The sequence below is a fragment of the Pelobates fuscus genome, chromosome 12 (genome assembly GCF_036172605.1).
Source record: "Pelobates fuscus isolate aPelFus1 chromosome 12, aPelFus1.pri, whole genome shotgun sequence".
Classification (NCBI taxonomy): Eukaryota; Metazoa; Chordata; class Amphibia; order Anura; family Pelobatidae; genus Pelobates; species Pelobates fuscus.
In genome coordinates, this window is record NC_086328.1 from 76,488,923 (window position 1) to 76,511,422 (window position 22,500).

Here is a 22,500-nt window from a genome sequence, read left to right on the forward strand (position 1 = left end):
TCAAATAGCCCAGAAAACAAGTTTTCAAAGTAATGCACTTTTTTTTTTCTCTTCTGGACTCTACTCTAGAAGGCTTCGCCCAGCCTTTACTTTCTTTCCTCTTCCAGGAATCGTCTCTGCTACAGTTCTGTAGTAAATCCATCTGGCAGCATGCACGGGATTTAGTATGAATAAGTTACCTTTGAGTGAATGCAGGGATTATTTGTATCTGGTCTGGATTGTGCTGGTAGCATATGAATTTGCTGCAGTGTCTGTATAAGCTGATTAATAGATGAGATCTGGCAGTAGTCAGCCAATGTCCAAGAATACATAGTGAGGTGTGAGTAAAAAGGAGGAAGCTGGTCAACATTCTGAGTAGGCTGTAGAGAGTCTTCCAAAAGAAGGCCCATGAGATAAAGTGCTGTTTATTTTAGTTAGCAAAAGTAGGCAAACGTAGGCACATTGGAGAGGAAGAAAAGAAACTCCAAAATTGTCAGGGTACCTTTGGTCTCTACCTCCGAAAGAGGTAGAGACTTAGTAGTTCCTCCATCCGGACGGTCTGATGGCTTCCTTCCTCGCGGTCTATCCGGTCGTGCAAAGCCGGCCGCGAGGGAGTGACTGCCTTTTACAGCATCACGTCCGGAAGTACGTCAGGACACTACCGGAACGACCTGTCAGTCAAGTGCTGCAGGACCAATCAGGACGCCTCAGAGGCGTGGTTACTTTTCTGAACAGGGTATTTAACGGAGCTTCTCTCGTCAGCTCATTGCCCTGTCGTGGTTCTAGCTTGCTCTAGTCACTCAGTGCTTGTATTCTGCTTATCCCCTTTGGTTTTGACCCGGCTTGTTTATTCTACTCTGCTTACCTCTGTATCCTTGATTCGGCTTGTCCCTCGCTCTCCTGTCTTCTGTTACCCTCGACCTCGGCTTGTCTTTGACTATTCTCTCAGTACTACTTACGTTAGTCCGGCCATTCTAAGGTCCGGTATACGTATTTGGCTACTGTTTGTACTCTGCGTGTTGGATCCCTGTCCCGATCCTGACATTACGACAGGGCCAATGGATCCTGCAAGTACAAACAGTCAGCTTGCTTCTCCTGATCCTAGGTTTGAAGCCATGGATCACAGAATGGATCAGATGGCACTTGCGCTACAGGCACTATTATCTCGTGCCAATAACCCACCAGAGGAGATACGTAATACCCCTATTTCTCCTGTCAGTTCAGGTTTAGAGGTAGCCACAGTGGGTGCTTCTTCTCGCATTACCCCCCCAGTATGCTATGGTGGGGCTCCTGAGAAGTGTCGTGGTTTTTTAAACCAAATTAGTATCCACTTTGAATTGCAACCTCGCTCCTATCCTACAGATAGGGCAAAGGTAGGATTTATGATCACCCTACTTATTGAGAAGGCTCTGAGATGGGCCAATCCACTATGGGAGAACGATAACCCATTAGTATATAACTATAACGCATTTGTAGCTGCTTTTAGAAGAACATTTGACCCTCCAGGTAGAAAGGTTAATGCAGCCAGATTACTGTTGCGCCTGAGACAGGAGAACCGAACACTTGTGGATTATGCACTAGAGTTCAGGTCTCTGGCGTCAGAAGTCAAGTGGAACGAGCCGGCGTATATGGATGTATTTTTGAATGGCCTATCTGATGTAATCCTTGATGAGGTTGCTACTAGAGAACTCCCTGAGAATTTAGAAGATTTAATTTCGTTCATCTCTCGTATAGATGAACGTTTAAGAGAGAGACAGAACACTCGAGAGAGGAACCGGAGACCTTCTTTTAGGTTAGCTCCCTCTTTTCCAAGTCCTGACTCCACGGTATCTTTGCTTCCTGAACCTATGCAGATAGGGTATACCCGCCTTTCTGAGGAGGAAAGACAGTACAGAAGAAGAGAGGGTTTGTGTATGTATTCTGGAGCCAAAGGTCATTTACTCTCGAACTGTTCTAACTGTCCGGGAAACGCTCGCACCTAAGTCTCTCTAGAGGACAGGCCTTGGGTGTTTCTATTTTGTCCTCTACTCCTAATTATAAAGATCACAGGCTTCTGCTACCAGTTTCCTTGACTTGGGAGAAGGAAGTAGTAAGGGCTATGGCATTGATAGATTCCGGTGCTGCGGAGAATTTTATCGACCAGGCCTTTGCGATTAAAAACAACATCCCATCCCAGCTAAGGGAGACACCCTTGGCCGTTGAGGCCATAGATGGTAGACCACTACTAGACCCTGTTATCTTTCGTGAAACCATACCCATTGATTTAAATGTTGGTATCCTACACGTGGAGAATTTATCTCGTCCCCTTCCGTTCCCATAGTTCTAGGGTACCCATGGTTGAAGAAACATAACCCTATTATTGATTGGGAGTTAGGGGAGATACTCTCGTGGGGCCAGGGCTGCCAGGATAGGTGTTTAAGCAAGGTTTCTCCCTTAGCTAATATTAACATACCGGAGAATCCTACTCAGTTCACAGAAAGACAAATACCAGACCTTTACCTAGACTTAAAGGCAGTATTTGACAAGAAGAATGCCGATTCTTTGCCGCCACACAGGTCATTTGATTGTAAGATTAAGCTTTTACCAGGGACGATGCCTCCGAGGGGCCATGTATATCCTTTGTCTGTTCAGGAAAACTCGGTTCTGGAGGAGTATATTCGGGAGAATTTAGAAAAGGGATTCATTAGGAGGTCTTCTTCTCCGGCCGGGGCTGGGTTCTTTTTCATTAAGAAAAAGGATGGCACGCTGAGACCGTGTATCGATTACCGAGGCTTGAATAAAATAACTGTCAGAAATGCCTATCCTATCCCACTGATTACCGAGTTATTTGATTGTCTTAAGGGCTCCAAGATCTTCACCAAGTTAGATCTTAGAGGGGCATACAATTTGGTGAGAATCCAGCATGGTCACGAGTGGATGACGGCATTCAATACCCGGTATGGCCACTACGAATACACGGTTATGCCATTTGGACTTTGTAATGCTCCTGCAGTATTTCAAGATTTGATTAATGAGGTACTTAGGGAGTTTCAACATGATTGTGTTATTGTTTACCTGGACGACATACTAATACACTCTAAGGAGATTGAGACTCACCATAAACAGGTCAGAAAGGTATTACACAAACTTCTGCAACATGGTCTATACTGCAAATTGGAGAAATGCAGTTTTGATCAGTCTCAGACAGACTTTCTTGGGTACGTGATTTCTGGGGAAGGTTTTAAAATGGACCCTGAAAAACTCCAATCTATTTTAGACTGGCCTTTGCCCAAAGGACTCAAGGCTATCCAGAGGTTTATTTGTTTTTCCAACTACTATAGGCGCTTCATTAAGGGATACTCCTCTATCATTGCGCCTATTACCAATATGACCAAACAAGGGGCTGATACTAAGGTCTGGTCTAAGGAGGGTCTTGTTGCTTTCAAGACTCTCAAGGAACTGTTTGGCTCGGCTCCCATTCTAGTTCATCCTGATACGACTCTGCCTTTCTTGCTCGAGGTCGATGCCTCTGAGACAGGAGTTGGGGCTGTTCTATCTCAAAGGTTAGGGGTGGATAAACCGTTACACCCTTGTGGTTTCTTCTCTAAGAAATTATCTGGGCCTGAGAGCAGATATGACATCGGGGAGAGGGAACTGTTAGCGGTCATTAAGGCTTTAAAGGAGTGGAGACATTTACTGGAAGGGACATTACACCCTGTTACTATATTAACGGATCATAAGAACTTGTCTTATATTGGGGAGGCTAAGCGCTTATCCGCCAGACAGGCTCGCTGGTCCTTGTTCCTCACTCACTTTAATTATGTACTTACTTATAGACCTGGTTCTAAGAACTCTAAAGCCGATGCTTTGTCTCGTCAATATGAACCATCCACTATAACTGAACCAGTCCTGTCCTCCATAGTTCCTAAGGGAAATATCATCGCAAACACGAATCTTAGGATTCACTCTCCATTGCTTTCCGAGATCATGAAGTCTCAGCATTTGGCACCCAAACAGACTCCTGGGGATCGACACTTCGTTCCTGCCACTCTCCAACTGGAGGTGCTACGCTGTCTCCATAACAGCAAAGTGGCGGGGCATCCGGGCATCCGCAAAACATATGCTCTGGTCTCTAAAGATTTTTGGTGGCCTGACTTACGTAAAGATATTAAAGAATTCATCGGGGCATGTGAGGTTTGTACCAAGACTAAGCAACCTCATTCGCTCCCATGCGGATTTCTGCATCCTTTAGAGGTCCCTGAAAAGCCATGGTCCTGTTTGGCTATGGACTTCATTGTTGATTTGCCTATCTCTAAAAAGCAGACTGTTATCCTCACTGTGGTGGACAGATTTACTAAGATGGCTCACTTCATTCCCTTACCTAAACTCCCATCTTCGCCTGAATTAGCGGAGATATTCGCTAGGGAGATTTTCCGTTTGCATGGGATACCTTCCCAAATTGTCTCTGACAGAGGCTCCCAATTTGTTTCCCGTTTTTGGAGATCTTTCTGCTCCCAACTAGGCATCAAATTGAATTTCTCCTCTGCCTATCATCCTCAGTCCAATGGAGCTGCTGAACGCACTAACCAGAAAGTTGAACAATATTTACGTTGTTTCGTTTCTGAACACCAGGACGATTGGGTCGGTTTGATTCCTTGGGCGGAGTTTGCACATAACAATCTCATTTGTGATTCTACGCAGTCCAGCCCTTTTTTCGTGAATTATGGCTTTCATCCTTCCATCCTTCCTTCGGAGTCTTCTTCTCAAGGGGTACCGTCGGTGGATGTTCATGTTGCCAATTTAAGGAAGTTGTGGGATCAGACTCGACAAATCCTTCTGCACAATTCCATGCTGGTTAAAAAACACGCTGACAAACGTAGAAGGGCAGCACCGGTGTTTGTTCCAGGCGATAGAGTATGGTTAAGTACCAGAAACTTTCGGTTAAAAGTGCCGTCCATGAAGTTTGCTCCTCGATATATTGGACCTTACAGGGTACTGTCTCAAATTAACCCAGTTGCGTATCGTTTAGCGTTGCCTAATGCCTTACGCATTCCGAATTCATTTCATGTTTCCTTGCTAAAACCACTAATATGTAACAGGTTCTCCTCCACGATCGCCCCTCCTCGCTCTGTGCAAGTGGAGGGTCAGGAGGAGTATGAGGTCAATTCCATCGTTGATTCTCGAGTCTCCCGAGGGAGACTGCAGTATCTGGTCGATTGGAAGGGTTATGGTCCTGAGGAGAGAAGTTGGGTACCTCAGGAGGAGGTGCATGCTCCCCGTCTCCGCAGGGCGTTCCACTCTCGCTTCCCTTCTCGCCCTGGTGTCTTCCGCCCGGTGGGCGTATCTGAGAGGGGGGGTACTGTCAGGGTACCTGTGGTCTCTACCTCTGAAAGAGGTAGAGACTTAGCAGTTCCTCCATCCGGACGGTCTGATGGCTTCCTTCCTCGCGGTCTATCCGGTCGTGCAAAGCCGGCCGCGAGGGAGTGACTGCCTTTTACAGCATCACGTCCGGAAGTACGTCAGGACACTACCGGAACGACCTGTCAGTCAAGTGCTGCAGGACCAATCAGGACGCCTCAGAGGCGTGGTTACTTTTCTGAACAGGGTATTTAACGGAGCTTCTCTCGTCAGCTCATTGCCCTGTCGTGGTTCTAGCTTGCTCTAGTCACTCAGTGCTTGTATTCTGCTTATCCCCTTTGGTTTTGACCCGGCTTGTTTATTCTACTCTGCTTACCTCTGTATCCTTGATTCGGCTTGTCCCTCGCTCTCCTGTCTTCTGTTACCCTCGACCTCGGCTTGTCTTTGACTATTCTCTCAGTACTACTTACGTTAGTCCGGCCATTCTAAGGTCCGGTATACGTATTTGGCTACTGTTTGAACTCTGCGTGTTGGATCCCTGTCCCGATCCTGACAAAAATATACAAACAGGATGAGAAGATCTGCGAGCACAGAAAAAGAGGGACACAAACGCCGTGTAGTCGTGGCCGAGTGGTTAAGGCGATGGACTAGAAATATTCTTTAAAACTCAATGAAATGCAAAGTCTGCATGTATTAAAGTGCGTTTGAGTACTTATCCCTCGCTGTATTGCCAGCCATTCTTTTTCTCTCGCTGAAGAATGTTTCATGCCATCCTAAGCACTAACGCAAACTAAAGAGATGGAATCAGAAGGGCCTCAAACCCTACCGTTCTTTGAATGGTTTTCCTCAAAGCATTCCTGTGTAGTTGTGGCTGAGTGGTTAAGGCGATGGACTTGAAATCCATTGGGGTTTCCCCGCGCAGGTTCGAATCCTGCCAACTACGTTTGGCTTGTTCCCGTGGGTGCTAGTCTGTTGATCAGTTTGCTTTTCCACACCCCACTGTCAAAACTGTTTTAACCAATACATGATGAAAAGCGATTGATATGCTTGCTATGTCTCAGTCCTGCTCCATGTTTGTTCACAGCAATTACTTTATTCTGAGGCTTAAATGACTGTTTGACGCAACTTTTATTTTCACCAATAGAAAAGAGAGCCCAAGCAGCATTTACAATGCTAAAACATACTTGTCTCTCCTGGCGCCAGCTTTCCCTTTGTCTGCCTCCAGAGAGATTTCCTAATGCCATTAGCAACTTGGAGGACTCCAAAGAGTTGGAAAAGCACGACTATCACTTGTTTGCCATTGGACTTCTTCCAACCGTCTAAGCACTTTTAGCATGATGTGATCAAATAGATTTAAAAACCACACGACTATCAGGAACTATCAAGACTTAACTGCAGCACTCAAGGGGCTGCTCAGCCATGTAAAGCTATTTAGGAATTTCCTAGCAACATAAAAAAGGTAACAAGGCATAGTGCAACCTTCTCGATACGAAAGATCAGAAATCTCAGTTGGATCGACGGAGCAGACCTTTGGAGCAGAAAGCCTGATGGGAAAAAGAAAAAGAAAACAAAGTACACATAACTTTTTTATCATTTCAGGAAAGTGGCTAGGGTCATGGTTTAAGCACAAGAAAAACCTTTATGAAAAAACTGACTATATGCTTGGTTTGCTTTCGGTCACAATGTGTCTGGTTTCGATGGCATTCCTGTGGGGAATGAAGGCTCTACATTTAGTTTGTCTGTCAGAATGCTAACCGGTTGCCCATGCTGTGTAAGTTGTTTGATAATAGAGGTCTGCCCTGAGCCAGCCAAGAGTAAAGTCACACACAGTGAGTTGTGTGACCAGGGCTTAACCACAGAAAGCTATTTAACATTTTGAATTTGCCTTAGTGAGCCTGTAGATAGAAAGAAGAGCCATGCAAAAAAAGAAAGAGGTTCCAACTCTCCCTTAGCGGTAACTTTGAAACAATGCACATTTAAAAAAACAGCGCCTAGAGAGATTTTGGGAAAGAACAGAAGCTGCCTTTTGGCTATATTTCTATCTCGACTCAGTTTAATAGTTGGATTCCTTCTGTCTTTAGTTATCTATTTTTTCCTAAACATTGACACGTTATTGATTTCAAATAGCCCAGAAAACAAGTTTTCAAAGTAATGCACTTTTTTTTTTCTCTTCTGGACTCTACTCTAGAAGGCTTCGCCCAGCCTTTACTTTCTTTCCTCTTCCAGGAATCGTCTCTGCTACAGTTCTGTAGTAAATCCATCTGGCAGCATGCACGGGATTTAGTATGAATAAGTTACCTTTGAGTGAATGCAGGGATTATTTGTATCTGGTCTGGATTGTGCTGGTAGCATATGAATTTGCTGCAGTGTCTGTATAAGCTGATTAATAGATGAGATCTGGCAGTAGTCAGCCAATGTCCAAGAATACATAGTGAGGTGTGAGTAAAAAGGAGGAAGCTGGTCAACATTCTGAGTAGGCTGTAGAGAGTCTTCCAAAAGAAGGCCCATGAGATAAAGTGCTGTTTATTTTAGTTAGCAAAAGTAGGCAAACGTAGGCACATTGGAGAGGAAGAAAAGAAACTCCAAAATATACAAACAGGATGAGAAGATCTGCGAGCACAGAAAAAGAGGGACACAAATGCCGTGTAGTCGTGGCCGAGTGGTTAAGGCGATGGACTAGAAATCCATTGGGTTCTCAAAGCGCAGGTTTGAATCCTGCCGACTACGGAGGTTTGTTTTCCGTCATCCTTGAATATTCTTTAAAACTCAATGAAATGCAAAGTCTGCATGTAGTAAAGTGCGTTTGAGTACTTATCCGTCGCTGTATTGCCAGCCATTCCTTTTCTCTCGCTGAAGAATGTTTCATGCCGTCCTAAGCACTAACGCAAACTAAAGAGATGGAATCAGAAGGGCCTCAAACCCTACCGTTCTTCGAATGGTTTCCCTCAAAGCATTCCTGTGTAGTTGTGGCCGAGTGGTTAAGGTGATGGACTTGAAATCCATTGGGGTTTCCCCGCGCAGGTTCGAATCCTGCCAACTACGTTTGGTTTGTTCCCGTGGGTGCTAGTCTGTTGATCAGTTTGCTTTTCCACACCCCACTGTCAAAACTGTTTTAACCAATACATGATGAAAAGCGATCGATATGCTTGCTATGTCTCAGTCGTGCTCCATGTTTGTTCACAGCAATTACTTTATTCTGAGGCTTAAATGACTGTTTGACGCAACTTTTATTTTCACCAATAGAAAAGAGAGCCCAAGCAGCATTTACAATGCTAAAACCTACTTGTCTCTCCTGGCGCCAGCTTTCCCTTTGTCTGCCTCCAGAGAGATTTCCTAATGCCATTAGCAACTTGGAGGACTCCAAAGAGTTGGAAAAGCACGACTATCACTTGTTTGCCATTGGACTTCTTCCAACCGTCTAAGCACTTTTAGCATGATGTGATCAAATAGATTTAAAAACCACACGACTATCAGGAACTATCAAGACTTAACTGCAGCACTCAAGGGGCTGCTCAGCCATGTAAAGCTATTTAGGAATTTCCTAGCAACATAAAAAAGGTAACAAGGCATAGTGCAACCTTCTCAATACGAAAGATCAGAAATCTCAGTTGGATCGACGGAGCAGACCTTTGGAGCAGAAAGCCTGATGGGAAAAAGAAAAAGAAAACAAAGTACACATAACTTTTTTATCATTTCAGGAAAGTGGCTAGGGTCATGGTTTAAGCACAAGAAAAACCTTTATGAAAAAACTGACTATATGCTTGGTTTGCTTTCGGTCACAATGTGTCTGGTTTCGATGGCATTCCTGTGGGGAATGAAGGCTCTACATTTAGTTTGTCTGTCAGAATGCTAACCGGTTGCCCATGCTGTGTAAGTTGTTTGATAATAGAGGTCTGCCCTGAGCCAGCCAAGAGTAAAGTCACACACAGTGAGTTGTGTGACCAGGGCTTAACCACAGAAAGCTATTTAACATTTTGATTTTGCCTTAGTGAGCCTGTAGATAGAAAGAAGAGCCATGCAAAAAAAGAAAGAGGTTCCAACTCTCCCTTAGCGGTAACTTTGAAACGATGCACATTTAAAAAAACAGCGCCTAGAGAGATTTTGGGAAAGAACAGAAGCTGCCTTTTGGCTATATTTCTATCTCGACTCAGTTTAATAGTTGGATTCCTTCTGTCTTTAGTTATCTATTTTTTCCTAAACATTGACACGTTATTGATTTCAAATAGCCCAGAAAACAAGTTTTCAAAGTAATGCACTTTTTTTTTTCTCTTCTGGACTCTACTCTAGAAGGCTTCGCCCAGCCTTTACTTTCTTTCCTCTTCCAGGAAACGTCTCTGCTACAGTTCTGTAGTAAATCCATCTGGCAGCATGCACGGGATTTAGTATGAATAAGTTACCTTTGAGTGAATGCAGGGATTATTTGTATCTGGTCTGGATTGTGCTGGTAGCATATGAATTTGCTGCAGTGTCTGTATAAGCTGATTAATAGATGAGATCTGGCAGTAGTCAGCCAATGTCCAAGAATACATAGTGAGGTGTGAGTAAAAAGGAGGAAGCTGGTCAACATTCTGAGTAGGCTGTAGAGAGTCTTCCAAAAGAAGGCCCATGAGATAAAGTGCTGTTTATTTTAGTTAGCAAAAGTAGGCAAACGTAGGCACATTGGAGAGGAAGAAAAGAAACTCCAAAATATACAAACAGGATGAGAAGATCTGCGAGCACAGAAAAAGAGGGACACAAACGCCGTGTAGTCGTGGCCGAGTGGTTAAGGCGATGGACTAGAAATCCATTGGGTTCTCAAAGCGCAGGTTTGAATCCTGCCGACTACGGAGGTTTGTTTTCCGTCATCCTTGAATATTCTTTAAAACTCAATGAAATGCAAAGTCTGCATGTATTAAAGTGCGTTTGAGTACTTATCCGTCGCTGTATTGCCAGCCATTCCTTTTCTCTCGCTGAAGAATGTTTCATGCCGTCCTAAGCACTAACGCAAACTAAAGAGATTGAATCAGAAGGGCCTCAAACCCTACCGTTCTTCGAATGGTTTCCTTCAAAGCATTCCTGTGTAGTTGTGGCCGAGTGGTTAAGGTGATGGACTTGAAATCCATTGGGGTTTCCCCGCGCAGGTTCGAATCCTGCCAACTACGTTTGGTTTGTTCCCGTGGGTGCTAGTCTGTTGATCAGTTTGCTTTTCCACACCCCACTGTCAAAACTGTTTTAACCAATACATGATGAAAAGCGATCGATATGCTTGCTATGTCTCAGTCGTGCTCCATGTTTGTTCACAGCAATTACTTTATTCTGAGGCTTAAATGACTGTTTGACGCAACTTTTATTTTCACCAATAGAAAAGAGAGCCCAAGCAGCATTTACAATGCTAAAACCTACTTGTCTCTCCTGGCGCCAGCTTTCCCTTTGTCTGCCTCCAGAGAGATTTCCTAATGCCATTAGCAACTTGGAGGACTCCAAAGAGTTGGAAAAGCACGACTATCACTTGTTTGCCATTGGACTTCTTCCAACCGTCTAAGCACTTTTAGCATGATGTGATCAAATAGATTTAAAAACCACACGACTATCAGGAACTATCAAGACTTAACTGCAGCACTCAAGGGGCTGCTCAGCCATGTAAAGCTATTTAGGAATTTCCTAGCAACATAAAAAAGGTAACAAGGCATAGTGCAACCTTCTCAATACGAAAGATCAGAAATCTCAGTTGGATCGACGGAGCAGACCTTTGGAGCAGAAAGCCTGATGGGAAAAAGAAAAAGAAAACAAAGTACACATAACTTTTTTATCATTTCAGGAAAGTGGCTAGGGCACAAGAAAAACCTTTATGAAAAAACTGACTATATGCTTGGTTTGCTTTCGGTCACAATGTGTCTGGTTTCGATGGCATTCCTGTGGGGAATGAAGGCTCTACATTTAGTTTGTCTGTCAGAATGCTAACCGGTTGCCCATGCTGTGTAAGTTGTTTGATAATAGAGGTCTGCCCTGAGCCAGCCAAGAGTAAAGTCACACACAGTGAGTTGTGTGACCAGGGCTTAACCACAGAAAGCTATTTAACATTTTGATTTTGCCTTAGTGAGCCTGTAGATAGAAAGAAGAGCCATGCAAAAAAAGAAAGAGGTTCCAACTCTCCCTTAGCGGTAACTTTGAAACGATGCACATTTAAAAAAACAGCGCCTAGAGAGATTTTGGGAAAGAACAGAAGCTGCCTTTTGGCTATATTTCTATCTCGACTCAGTTTAATAGTTGGATTCCTTCTGTCTTTAGTTATCTATTTTTTCCTAAACATTGACACGTTATTGATTTCAAATAGCCCAGAAAACAAGTTTTCAAAGTAATGCACTTTTTTTTTTCTCTTCTGGACTCTACTCTAGAAGGCTTCGCCCAGCCTTTACTTTCTTTCCTCTTCCAGGAAACGTCTCTGCTACAGTTCTGTAGTAAATCCATCTGGCAGCATGCACGGGATTTAGTATGAATAAGTTACCTTTGAGTGAATGCAGGGATTATTTGTATCTGGTCTGGATTGTGCTGGTAGCATATGAATTTGCTGCAGTGTCTGTATAAGCTGATTAATAGATGAGATCTGGCAGTAGTCAGCCAATGTCCAAGAATACATAGTGAGGTGTGAGTAAAAAGGAGGAAGCTGGTCAACATTCTGAGTAGGCTGTAGAGAGTCTTCCAAAAGAAGGCCCATGAGATAAAGTGCTGTTTATTTTAGTTAGCAAAAGTAGGCAAACGTAGGCACATTGGAGAGGAAGAAAAGAAACTCCAAAATATACAAACAGGATGAGAAGATCTGCGAGCACAGAAAAAGAGGGACACAAACGCCGTGTAGTCGTGGCCGAGTGGTTAAGGCGATGGACTAGAAATCCATTGGGTTCTCAAAGCGCAGGTTTGAATCCTGCCGACTACGGAGGTTTGTTTTCCGTCATCCTTGAATATTCTTTAAAACTCAATGAAATGCAAAGTCTGCATGTATTAAAGTGCGTTTGAGTACTTATCCGTCGCTGTATTGCCAGCCATTCCTTTTCTCTCGCTGAAGAATGTTTCATGCCGTCCTAAGCACTAACGCAAACTAAAGAGATTGAATCAGAAGGGCCTCAAACCCTACCGTTCTTCGAATGGTTTCCTTCAAAGCATTCCTGTGTAGTTGTGGCCGAGTGGTTAAGGTGATGGACTTGAAATCCATTGGGGTTTCCCCGCGCAGGTTCGAATCCTGCCAACTACGTTTGGCTTGTTCACGTGGGTGCTAGTCTGTTGATCAGTTTGCTTTTCCACACCCCACTGTCAAAACTGTTTTAACCAATACATGATGAAAAGCGATCGATATGCTTGCTATGTCGCAGTCGTGCTCCATGTTTGTTCACAGCAATTACTTTATTCTGAGGCTTAAATGACTGTTTGACGCAACTTTTATTTTCACCAATAGAAAAGAGAGCCCAAGCAGCATTTACAATGCTAAAACCTACTTGTCTCTCCTGGCGCCAGCTTTCCCTTTGTCTGCCTCCAGAGAGATTTCCTAATGCCATTAGCAACTTGGAGGACTCCAAAGAGTTGGAAAAGCACGACTATCACTTGTTTGCCATTGGACTTCTTCCAACCGTCTAAGCACTTTTAGCATGATGTGATCAAATAGATTTAAAAACCACACGACTATCAGGAACTATCAAGACTTAACTGCAGCACTCAAGGGGCTGCTCAGCCATGTAAAGCTATTTAGGAATTTCCTAGCAACATAAAAAAGGTAACAAGGCATAGTGCAACCTTCTCAATACGAAAGATCAGAAATCTCAGTTGGATCGACGGAGCAGACCTTTGGAGCAGAAAGCCTGATGGGAAAAAGAAAAAGAAAACAAAGTACACATAACTTTTTTATCATTTCAGGAAAGTGGCTAGGGTCATGGTTTAAGCACAAGAAAAACCTTTATGAAAAAACTGACTATATGCTTGGTTTGCTTTCGGTCACAATGTGTCTGGTTTCGATGGCATTCCTGTGGGGAATGAAGGCTCTACATTTAGTTTGTCTGTCAGAATGCTAACCGGTTGCCCATGCTGTGTAAGTTGTTTGATAATAGAGGTCTGCCCTGAGCCAGCCAAGAGTAAAGTCACACACAGTGAGTTGTGTGACCAGGGCTTAACCACAGAAAGCTATTTAACATTTTGATTTTGCCTTAGTGAGCCTGTAGATAGAAAGAAGAGCCATGCAAAAAAAGAAAGAGGTTCCAACTCTCCCTTAGCGGTAACTTTGAAACGATGCACATTTAAAAAAACAGCGCCTAGAGAGATTTTGGGAAAGAACAGAAGCTGCCTTTTGGCTATATTTCTATCTCGACTCAGTTTAATAGTTGGATTCCTTCTGTCTTTAGTTATCTATTTTTTCCTAAACATTGACACGTTATTGATTTCAAATAGCCCAGAAAACAAGTTTTCAAAGTAATGCACTTTTTTTTTTCTCTTCTGGACTCTACTCTAGAAGGCTTCGCCCAGCCTTTACTTTCTTTCCTCTTCCAGGAAACGTCTCTGCTACAGTTCTGTAGTAAATCCATCTGGCAGCATGCACGGGATTTAGTATGAATAAGTTACCTTTGAGTGAATGCAGGGATTATTTGTATCTGGTCTGGATTGTGCTGGTAGCATATGAATTTGCTGCAGTGTCTGTATAAGCTGATTAATAGATGAGATCTGGCAGTAGTCAGCCAATGTCCAAGAATACATAGTGAGGTGTGAGTAAAAAGGAGGAAGCTGGTCAACATTCTGAGTAGGCTGTAGAGAGTCTTCCAAAAGAAGGCCCATGAGATAAAGTGCTGTTTATTTTAGTTAGCAAAAGTAGGCAAACGTAGGCACATTGGAGAGGAAGAAAAGAAACTCCAAAATATACAAACAGGATGAGAAGATCTGCGAGCACAGAAAAAGAGGGACACAAACGCCGTGTAGTCGTGGCCGAGTGGTTAAGGCGATGGACTAGAAATCCATTGGGTTCTCAAAGCGCAGGTTTGAATCCTGCCGACTACGGAGGTTTGTTTTCCGTCATCCTTGAATATTCTTTAAAACTCAATGAAATGCAAAGTCTGCATGTATTAAAGTGCGTTTGAGTACTTATCCGTCGCTGTATTGCCAGCCATTCCTTTTCTCTCGCTGAAGAATGTTTCATGCCGTCCTAAGCACTAACGCAAACTAAAGAGATGGAATCAGAAGGGCCTCAAACCCTACCATTCTTCGAATGGTTTCCCTCAAAGCATTCCAGTGTAGTTGTGGCCGAGTGGTTAAGGTGATGGACTTGAAATCCATTGGGGTTTCCCCGCGCAGGTTCGAATCCTGCCAACTACGTTTGGTTTGTTCCCGTGGGTGCTAGTCTGTTGATCAGTTTGCTTTTCCACACCCCACTGTCGAAACTGTTTTAACCAATACATGATGAAAAGCGATCGATATGCTTGCTATGTCTCAGTCGTGCTCCATGTTTGTTCACAGCAATTACTTTATTCTGAGGCTTAAATGACTGTTTGACGCAATTTTTATTTTCACCAATAGAAAAGAGAGCCCAAGCAGCATTTACAATGCTAAAACCTACTTGTCTCTCCTGGCGCCAGCTTTCCCTTTGTCTGCCTCCAGAGAGATTTCCTAATGCCATTAGCAACTTGGAGGACTCCAAAGAGTTGGAAAAGCACGACTATCACTTGTTTGCCATTGGACTTCTTCCAACCGTCTAAGCACTTTTAGCATGATGTGATCAAATAGATTTAAAAACCACACGACTATCAGGAACTATCAAGACTTAACTGCAGCACTCAAGGGGCTGCTCAGCCATGTAAAGCTATTTAGGAATTTCCTAGCAACATAAAAAAGGTAACAAGGCATAGTGCAACCTTCTCAATACGAAAGATCAGAAATCTCAGTTGGATCGACGGAGCAGACCTTTGGAGCAGAAAGCCTGATGGGAAAAAGAAAAAGAAAACAAAGTACACATAACTTTTTTATCATTTCAGGAAAGTGGCTAGGGTCATGGTTTAAGCACAAGAAAAACCTTTATGAAAAAACTGACTATATGCTTGGTTTGCTTTCGGTCACAATGTGTCTGGTTTCGATGGCATTCCTGTGGGGAATGAAGGCTCTACATTTAGTTTGTCTGTCAGAATGCTAACCGGTTGCCCATGCTGTGTAAGTTGTTTGATAATAGAGGTCTGCCCTGAGCCAGCCAAGAGTAAAGTCACACACAGTGAGTTGTGTGACCAGGGCTTAACCACAGAAAGCTATTTAACATTTTGATTTTGCCTTAGTGAGCCTGTAGATAGAAAGAAGAGCCATGCAAAAAAAGAAAGAGGTTCCAACTCTCCCTTAGCGGTAACTTTGAAACGATGCACATTTAAAAAAACAGCGCCTAGAGAGATTTTGGGAAAGAACAGAAGCTGCCTTTTGGCTATATTTCTATCTCGACTCAGTTTAATAGTTGGATTCCTTCTGTCTTTAGTTATCTATTTTTTCCTAAACATTGACACGTTATTGATTTCAAATAGCCCAGAAAACAAGTTTTCAAAGTAATGCACTTTTTTTTTTCTCTTCTGGACTCTACTCTAGAAGGCTTCGCCCAGCCTTTACTTTCTTTCCTCTTCCAGGAAACGTCTCTGCTACAGTTCTGTAGTAAATCCATCTGGCAGCATGCACGGGATTTAGTATGAATAAGTTACCTTTGAGTGAATGCAGGGATTATTTGTATCTGGTCTGGATTGTGCTGGTAGCATATGAATTTGCTGCAGTGTCTGTATAAGCTGATTAATAGATGAGATCTGGCAGTAGTCAGCCAATGTCCAAGAATACATAGTGAGGTGTGAGTAAAAAGGAGGAAGCTGGTCAACATTCTGAGTAGGCTGTAGAGAGTCTTCCAAAAGAAGGCCCATGAGATAAAGTGCTGTTTATTTTAGTTAGCAAAAGTAGGCAAACGTAGGCACATTGGAGAGGAAGAAAAGAAACTCCAAAATATACAAACAGGATGAGAAGATCTGCGAGCACAGAAAAAGAGGGACGCAAACGCCGTGTAGTCGTGGCCGAGTGGTTAAGGCGATGGACTAGAAATCCATTGGGTTCTCAAAGCGCAGGTTTGAATCCTGCCGACTACGGAGGTTTGTTTTCCGTCATCCTTGAATATTCTTTAAAACTCAATGAAATGCAAAGTCTGCATGTATTAAAGTGCGTTTGAGTACTTATCCGTCGCTGTATTGCCAGCCATTCCTTTTCTCTCGCTGAAGAATGTTTCATGCCGTCCTAAGCACTAACGCAAACTAAAGAGATTGAATCAGAAGGGCCTCAAACCCTACCGTTCTTCGAATGGTTTCCCTCAAAGCATTCCTGTGTAGTTGTGGCCGAGTGGTTAAGGCGATGGACTTGAAATCCATTGGGGTTTCCCCGCGCAGGTTCGAATCCTGCCAACTACGTTTGGCTTGTTCACGTGGGTGCTAGTCTGTTGATCAGTTTGCTTTTCCACACCCCACTGTCAAAACTGTTTTAACCAATACATGATGAAAAGCGATCGATATGCTTGCTATGTCTCAGTCGTGCTCCATGTTTGTTCACAGCAATTACTTTATTCTGAGGCTTAAATGACTGTTTGACGCAACTTTTATTTTCACCAATAGAAAAGAGAGCCCAAGCAGCATTTACAATGCTAAAACCTACTTGTCTCTCCTGCGCCAGCTTTCCCTTTGTCTGCCTCCAGAGAGATTTCCTAATGCCATTAGCAACTTGGAGGACTCCAAAGAGTTGGAAAAGCACAACTATCACTTGTTTGCCATTGGACTTCTTCCAACCGTCTAAGCACTTTTAGCATGATGTGATCAAATAGATTTAAAAACCACACGACTATCAGGAACTATCAAGACTTAACTGCAGCACTCAAGGGGCTGCTCAGCCATGTAAAGCTATTTAGGAATTTCCTAGCAACATAAAAAAGGTAACAAGGCATAGTGCAACCTTCTCAATACGAAAGATCAGAAATCTCAGTTGGATCGACGGAGCAGACCTTTGGAGCAGAAAGCCTGATGGGAAAAAGAAAAAGAAAACAAAGTACACATAACTTTTTTATCATTTCAGGAAAGTGGCTAGGGTCATGGTTTAAGCACAAGAAAAACCTTTATGAAAAAACTGACTATATGCTTGGTTTGCTTTCGGTCACAATGTGTCTGGTTTCGATGGCATTCCTGTGGGGAATGAAGGCTCTACATTTAGTTTGTCTGTCAGAATGCTAACCGGTTGCCCATGCTGTGTAAGTTGTTTGATAATAGAGGTCTGCCCTGAGCCAGCCAAGAGTAAAGTCACACACAGTGAGTTGTGTGACCAGGGCTTAACCACAGAAAGCTATTTAACATTTTGATTTTGCCTTAGTGAGCCTGTAGATAGAAAGAAGAGCCATGCAAAAAAAGAAAGAGGTTCCAACTCTCCCTTAGCGGTAACTTTGAAACGATGCACATTTAAAAAAACAGCGCCTAGAGAGATTTTGGGAAAGAACAGAAGCTGCCTTTTGGCTATATTTCTATCTCGACTCAGTTTAATAGTTGGATTCCTTCTGTCTTTAGTTATCTATTTTTTCCTAAACATTGACACGTTATTGATTTCAAATAGCCCAGAAAACAAGTTTTCAAAGTAATGCACTTTTTTTTTTCTCTTCTGGACTCTACTCTAGAAGGCTTCGCCCAGCCTTTACTTTCTTTCCTCTTCCAGGAAACGTCTCTGCTACAGTTCTGTAGTAAATCCATCTGGCAGCATGCACGGGATTTAGTATGAATAAGTTACCTTTGAGTGAATGCAGGGATTATTTGTATCTGGTCTGGATTGTGCTGGTAGCATATGAATTTGCTGCAGTGTCTGTATAAGCTGATTAATAGATGAGATCTGGCAGTAGTCAGCCAATGTCCAAGAATACATAGTGAGGTGTGAGTAAAAAGGAGGAAGCTGGTCAACATTCTGAGTAGGCTGTAGAGAGTCTTCCAAAAGAAGGCCCATGAGATAAAGTGCTGTTTATTTTAGTTAGCAAAAGTAGGCAAACGTAGGCACATTGGAGAGGAAGAAAAGAAACTCCAAAATATACAAACAGGATGAGAAGATCTGCGAGCACAGAAAAAGAGGGACACAAACGCCGTGTAGTCGTGGCCGAGTGGTTAAGGCGATGGACTAGAAATCCATTGGGTTCTCAAAGCGCAGGTTTGAATCCTGCCGACTACGGAGGTTTGTTTTCCGTCATCCTTGAATATTCTTTAAAACTCAATGAAATGCAAAGTCTGCATGTATTAAAGTGCGTTTGAGTACTTATCCGTCGCTGTATTGCCAGCCATTCCTTTTCTCTCGCTGAAGAATGTTTCATGCCGTCCTAAGCACTAACGCAAACTAAAGAGATTGAATCAGAAGGGCCTCAAACCCTACCGTTCTTCGAATGGTTTCCTTCAAAGCATTCCTGTGTAGTTGTGGCCGAGTGGTTAAGGTGATGGACTTGAAATCCATTGGGGTTTCCCCGCGCAGGTTCGAATCCTGCCAACTACGTTTGGTTTGTTCCCGTGGGTGCTAGTCTGTTGATCAGTTTGCTTTTCCACACCCCACTGTCAAAACTGTTTTAACCAATACATGATGAAAAGCGATCGATATGCTTGCTATGTCTCAGTCGTGCTCCATGTTTGTTCACAGCAATTACTTTATTCTGAGGCTTAAATGACTGTTTGACGCAACTTTTATTTTCACCAATAGAAAAGAGAGCCCAAGCAGCATTTACAATGCTAAAACCTACTTGTCTCTCCTGGCGCCAGCTTTCCCTTTGTCTGCCTCCAGAGAGATTTCCTAATGCCATTAGCAACTTGGAGGACTCCAAAGAGTTGGAAAAGCACGACTATCACTTGTTTGCCATTGGACTTCTTCCAACCGTCTAAGCACTTTTAGCATGATGTGATCAAATAGATTTAAAAACCACACGACTATCAGGAACTATCAAGACTTAACTGCAGCACTCAAGGGGCTGCTCAGCCATGTAAAGCTATTTAGGAATTTCCTAGCAACATAAAAAAGGTAACAAGGCATAGTGCAACCTTCTCAATACGAAAGATCAGAAATCTCAGTTGGATCGACGGAGCAGACCTTTGGAGCAGAAAGCCTGATGGGAAAAAGAAAAAGAAAACAAAGTACACATAACTTTTTTATCATTTCAGGAAAGTGGCTAGGGTCATGGTTTAAGCACAAGAAAAACCTTTATGTAAAAACTGACTATATGCTTGGTTTGCTTTCGGTCACAATGTGTCTGGTTTCGATGGCATTCCTGTGGGGAATGAAGGCTCTACATTTAGTTTGTCTGTCAGAATGCTAACCGGTTGCCCATGCTGTGTAAGTTGTTTGATAATAGAGGTCTGCCCTGAGCCAGCCAAGAGTAAAGTCACACACAGTGAGTTGTGTGACCAGGGCTTAACCACAGAAAGCTATTTAACATTTTGATTTTGCCTTAGTGAGCCTGTAGATAGAAAGAAGAGCCATGCAAAAAAAGAAAGAGGTTCCAACTCTCCCTTAGCGGTAACTTTGAAACGATGCACATTTAAAAAAACAGCGCCTAGAGAGATTTTGGGAAAGAACAGAAGCTGCCTTTTGGCTATATTTCTATCTCGACTCAGTTTAATAGTTGGATTCCTTCTGTCTTTAGTTATCTATTTTTTCCTAAACATTGACACGTTATTGATTTCAAATAGCCCAGAAAACAAGTTTTCAAAGTAATGCACTTTTTTTTTTCTCTTCTGGACTCTACTCTAGAAGGCTTCGCCCAGCCTTTACTTTCTTTCCTCTTCCAGGAAACGTCTCTGCTACAGTTCTGTAGTAAATCCATCTGGCAGCATGCACGGGATTTAGTATGAATAAGTTACCTTTGAGTGAATGCAGGGATTATTTGTATCTGGTCTGGATTGTGCTGGTAGCATATGAATTTGCTGCAGTGTCTGTATAAGCTGATTAATAGATGAGATCTGGCAGTAGTCAGCCAATGTCCAAGAATACATAGTGAGGTGTGAGTAAAAAGGAGGAAGCTGGTCAACATTCTGAGTAGGCTGTAGAGAGTCTTCCAAAAGAAGGCCCATGAGATAAAGTGCTGTTTATTTTAGTTAGCAAAAGTAGGCAAACGTAGGCACATTGGAGAGGAAGAAAAGAAACTCCAAAATATACAAACAGGATGAGAAGATCTGCGAGCACAGAAAAAGAGGGACACAAACGCCGTGTAGTCGTGGCCGAGTGGTTAAGGCGATGGACTAGAAATCCATTGGGTTCTCAAAGCGCAGGTTTGAATCCTGCCGACTACGGAGGTTTGTTTTCCGTCATCCTTGAATATTCTTTAAAACTCAATGAAATGCAAAGTCTGCATGTATTAAAGTGCGTTTGAGTACTTATCCGTCGCTGTATTGCCAGCCATTCCTTTTCTCTCGCTGAAGAATGTTTCATGCCGTCCTAAGCACTAACGCAAACTAAAGAGATTGAATCAGAAGGGCCTCAAACCCTACCGTTCTTCGAATGGTTTCCTTCAAAGCATTCCTGTGTAGTTGTGGCCGAGTGGTTAAGGTGATGGACTTGAAATCCATTGGGGTTTCCCCGCGCAGGTTCGAATCCTGCCAACTACGTTTGGTTTGTTCCCGTGGGTGCTAGTCTGTTGATCAGTTTGCTTTTCCACACCCCACTGTCAAAACTGTTTTAACCAATACATGATGAAAAGCGATCGATATGCTTGCTATGTCTCAGTCGTGCTCCATGTTTGTTCACAGCAATTACTTTATTCTGAGGCTTAAATGACTGTTTGACGCAACTTTTATTTTCACCAATAGAAAAGAGAGCCCAAACAGCATTTACAATGCTAAAACCTACTTGTCTCTCCTGGCGCCAGCTTTCCCTTTGTCTGCCTCCAGAGAGATTTCCTAATGCCATTAGCAACTTGGAGGACTCCAAAGAGTTGGAAAAGCACGACTATCACTTGTTTGCCATTGGACTTCTTCCAACCGTCTAAGCACTTTTAGCATGATGTGATCAAATAGATTTAAAAACCACACGACTATCAGGAACTATCAAGACTTAACTGCAGCACTCAAGGGGCTGCTCAGCCATGTAAAGCTATTTAGGAATTTCCTAGCAACATAAAAAAGGTAACAAGGCATAGTGCAACCTTCTCAATACGAAAGATCAGAAATCTCAGTTGGATCGACGGAGCAGACCTTTGGAGCAGAAAGCCTGATGGGAAAAAGAAAAAGAAAACAAAGTACACATAACTTTTTTATCATTTCAGGAAAGTGGCTAGGGTCATGGTTTAAGCACAAGAAAAACCTTTATGAAAAAACTGACTATATGCTTGGTTTGCTTTCGGTCACAATGTGTCTGGTTTCGATGGCATTCCTGTGGGGAATGAAGGCTCTACATTTAGTTTGTCTGTCAGAATGCTAACCGGTTGCCCATGCTGTGTAAGTTGTTTGATAATAGAGGTCTGCCCTGAGCCAGCCAAGAGTAAAGTCACACACAGTGAGTTGTGTGACCAGGGCTTAACCACAGAAAGCTATTTAACATTTTGATTTTGCCTTAGTGAGCCTGTAGATAGAAAGAAGAGCCATGCAAAAAAAGAAAGAGGTTCCAACTCTCCCTTAGCGGTAACTTTGAAACGATGCACATTTAAAAAAACAGCGCCTAGAGAGATTTTGGGAAAGAACAGAAGCTGCCTTTTGGCTATATTTCTATCTCGACTCAGTTTAATAGTTGGATTCCTTCTGTCTTTAGTTATCTATTTTTTCCTAAACATTGACACGTTATTGATTTCAAATAGCCCAGAAAACAAGTTTTCAAAGTAATGCACTTTTTTTTTTCTCTTCTGGACTCTACTCTAGAAGGCTTCGCCCAGCCTTTACTTTCTTTCCTCTTCCAGGAATCGTCTCTGCTACAGTTCTGTAGTAAATCCATCTGGCAGCATGCACGGGATTTAGTATGAATAAGTTACCTTTGAGTGAATGCAGGGATTATTTGTATCTGGTCTGGATTGTGCTGGTAGCATATGAATTTGCTGCAGTGTCTGTATAAGCTGATTAATAGATGAGATCTGGCAGTAGTCAGCCAATGTCCAAGAATACATAGTGAGGTGTGAGTAAAAAGGAGGAAGCTGGTCAACATTCTGAGTAGGCTGTAGAGAGTCTTCCAAAAGAAGGC

At 42.9% G+C, this 22,500-nt stretch overlaps 8 non-coding genes across 8 annotated transcripts; all 8 read left to right on the plus strand.

Annotated features, from left to right (window-relative positions):
• The first annotated feature begins 6,177 nt into the window (after positions 1 to 6,177).
• On the plus strand, positions 6,178 to 6,259 carry TRNAS-UGA (transfer RNA serine (anticodon UGA)). The gene has a single exon. It is a non-coding gene; the product is annotated as a tRNA-Ser (tRNA).
• Positions 6,260 to 8,276: 2,017 nt separating this feature from the next.
• Positions 8,277 to 8,358, plus strand: TRNAS-UGA (transfer RNA serine (anticodon UGA)). The gene has a single exon. It is a non-coding gene; the product is annotated as a tRNA-Ser (tRNA).
• Positions 8,359 to 10,375: 2,017 nt separating this feature from the next.
• Positions 10,376 to 10,457, plus strand: TRNAS-UGA (transfer RNA serine (anticodon UGA)). The gene has a single exon. It is a non-coding gene; the product is annotated as a tRNA-Ser (tRNA).
• A 2,005-nt stretch (positions 10,458 to 12,462) lies between these two features.
• Positions 12,463 to 12,544, plus strand: TRNAS-UGA (transfer RNA serine (anticodon UGA)). Its single transcript has one exon. It is a non-coding gene; the product is annotated as a tRNA-Ser (tRNA).
• Positions 12,545 to 14,561: 2,017 nt separating this feature from the next.
• Positions 14,562 to 14,643, plus strand: TRNAS-UGA (transfer RNA serine (anticodon UGA)). The gene has a single exon. It is a non-coding gene; the product is annotated as a tRNA-Ser (tRNA).
• A 2,017-nt stretch (positions 14,644 to 16,660) lies between these two features.
• On the plus strand, positions 16,661 to 16,742 carry TRNAS-UGA (transfer RNA serine (anticodon UGA)). Its single transcript has one exon. It is a non-coding gene; the product is annotated as a tRNA-Ser (tRNA).
• Positions 16,743 to 18,758: 2,016 nt separating this feature from the next.
• TRNAS-UGA (transfer RNA serine (anticodon UGA)) lies at positions 18,759 to 18,840 on the plus strand. Its single transcript has one exon. It is a non-coding gene; the product is annotated as a tRNA-Ser (tRNA).
• Positions 18,841 to 20,857: 2,017 nt separating this feature from the next.
• On the plus strand, positions 20,858 to 20,939 carry TRNAS-UGA (transfer RNA serine (anticodon UGA)). The gene has a single exon. It is a non-coding gene; the product is annotated as a tRNA-Ser (tRNA).
• The last annotated feature ends 1,561 nt before the right edge of the window (positions 20,940 to 22,500 follow it).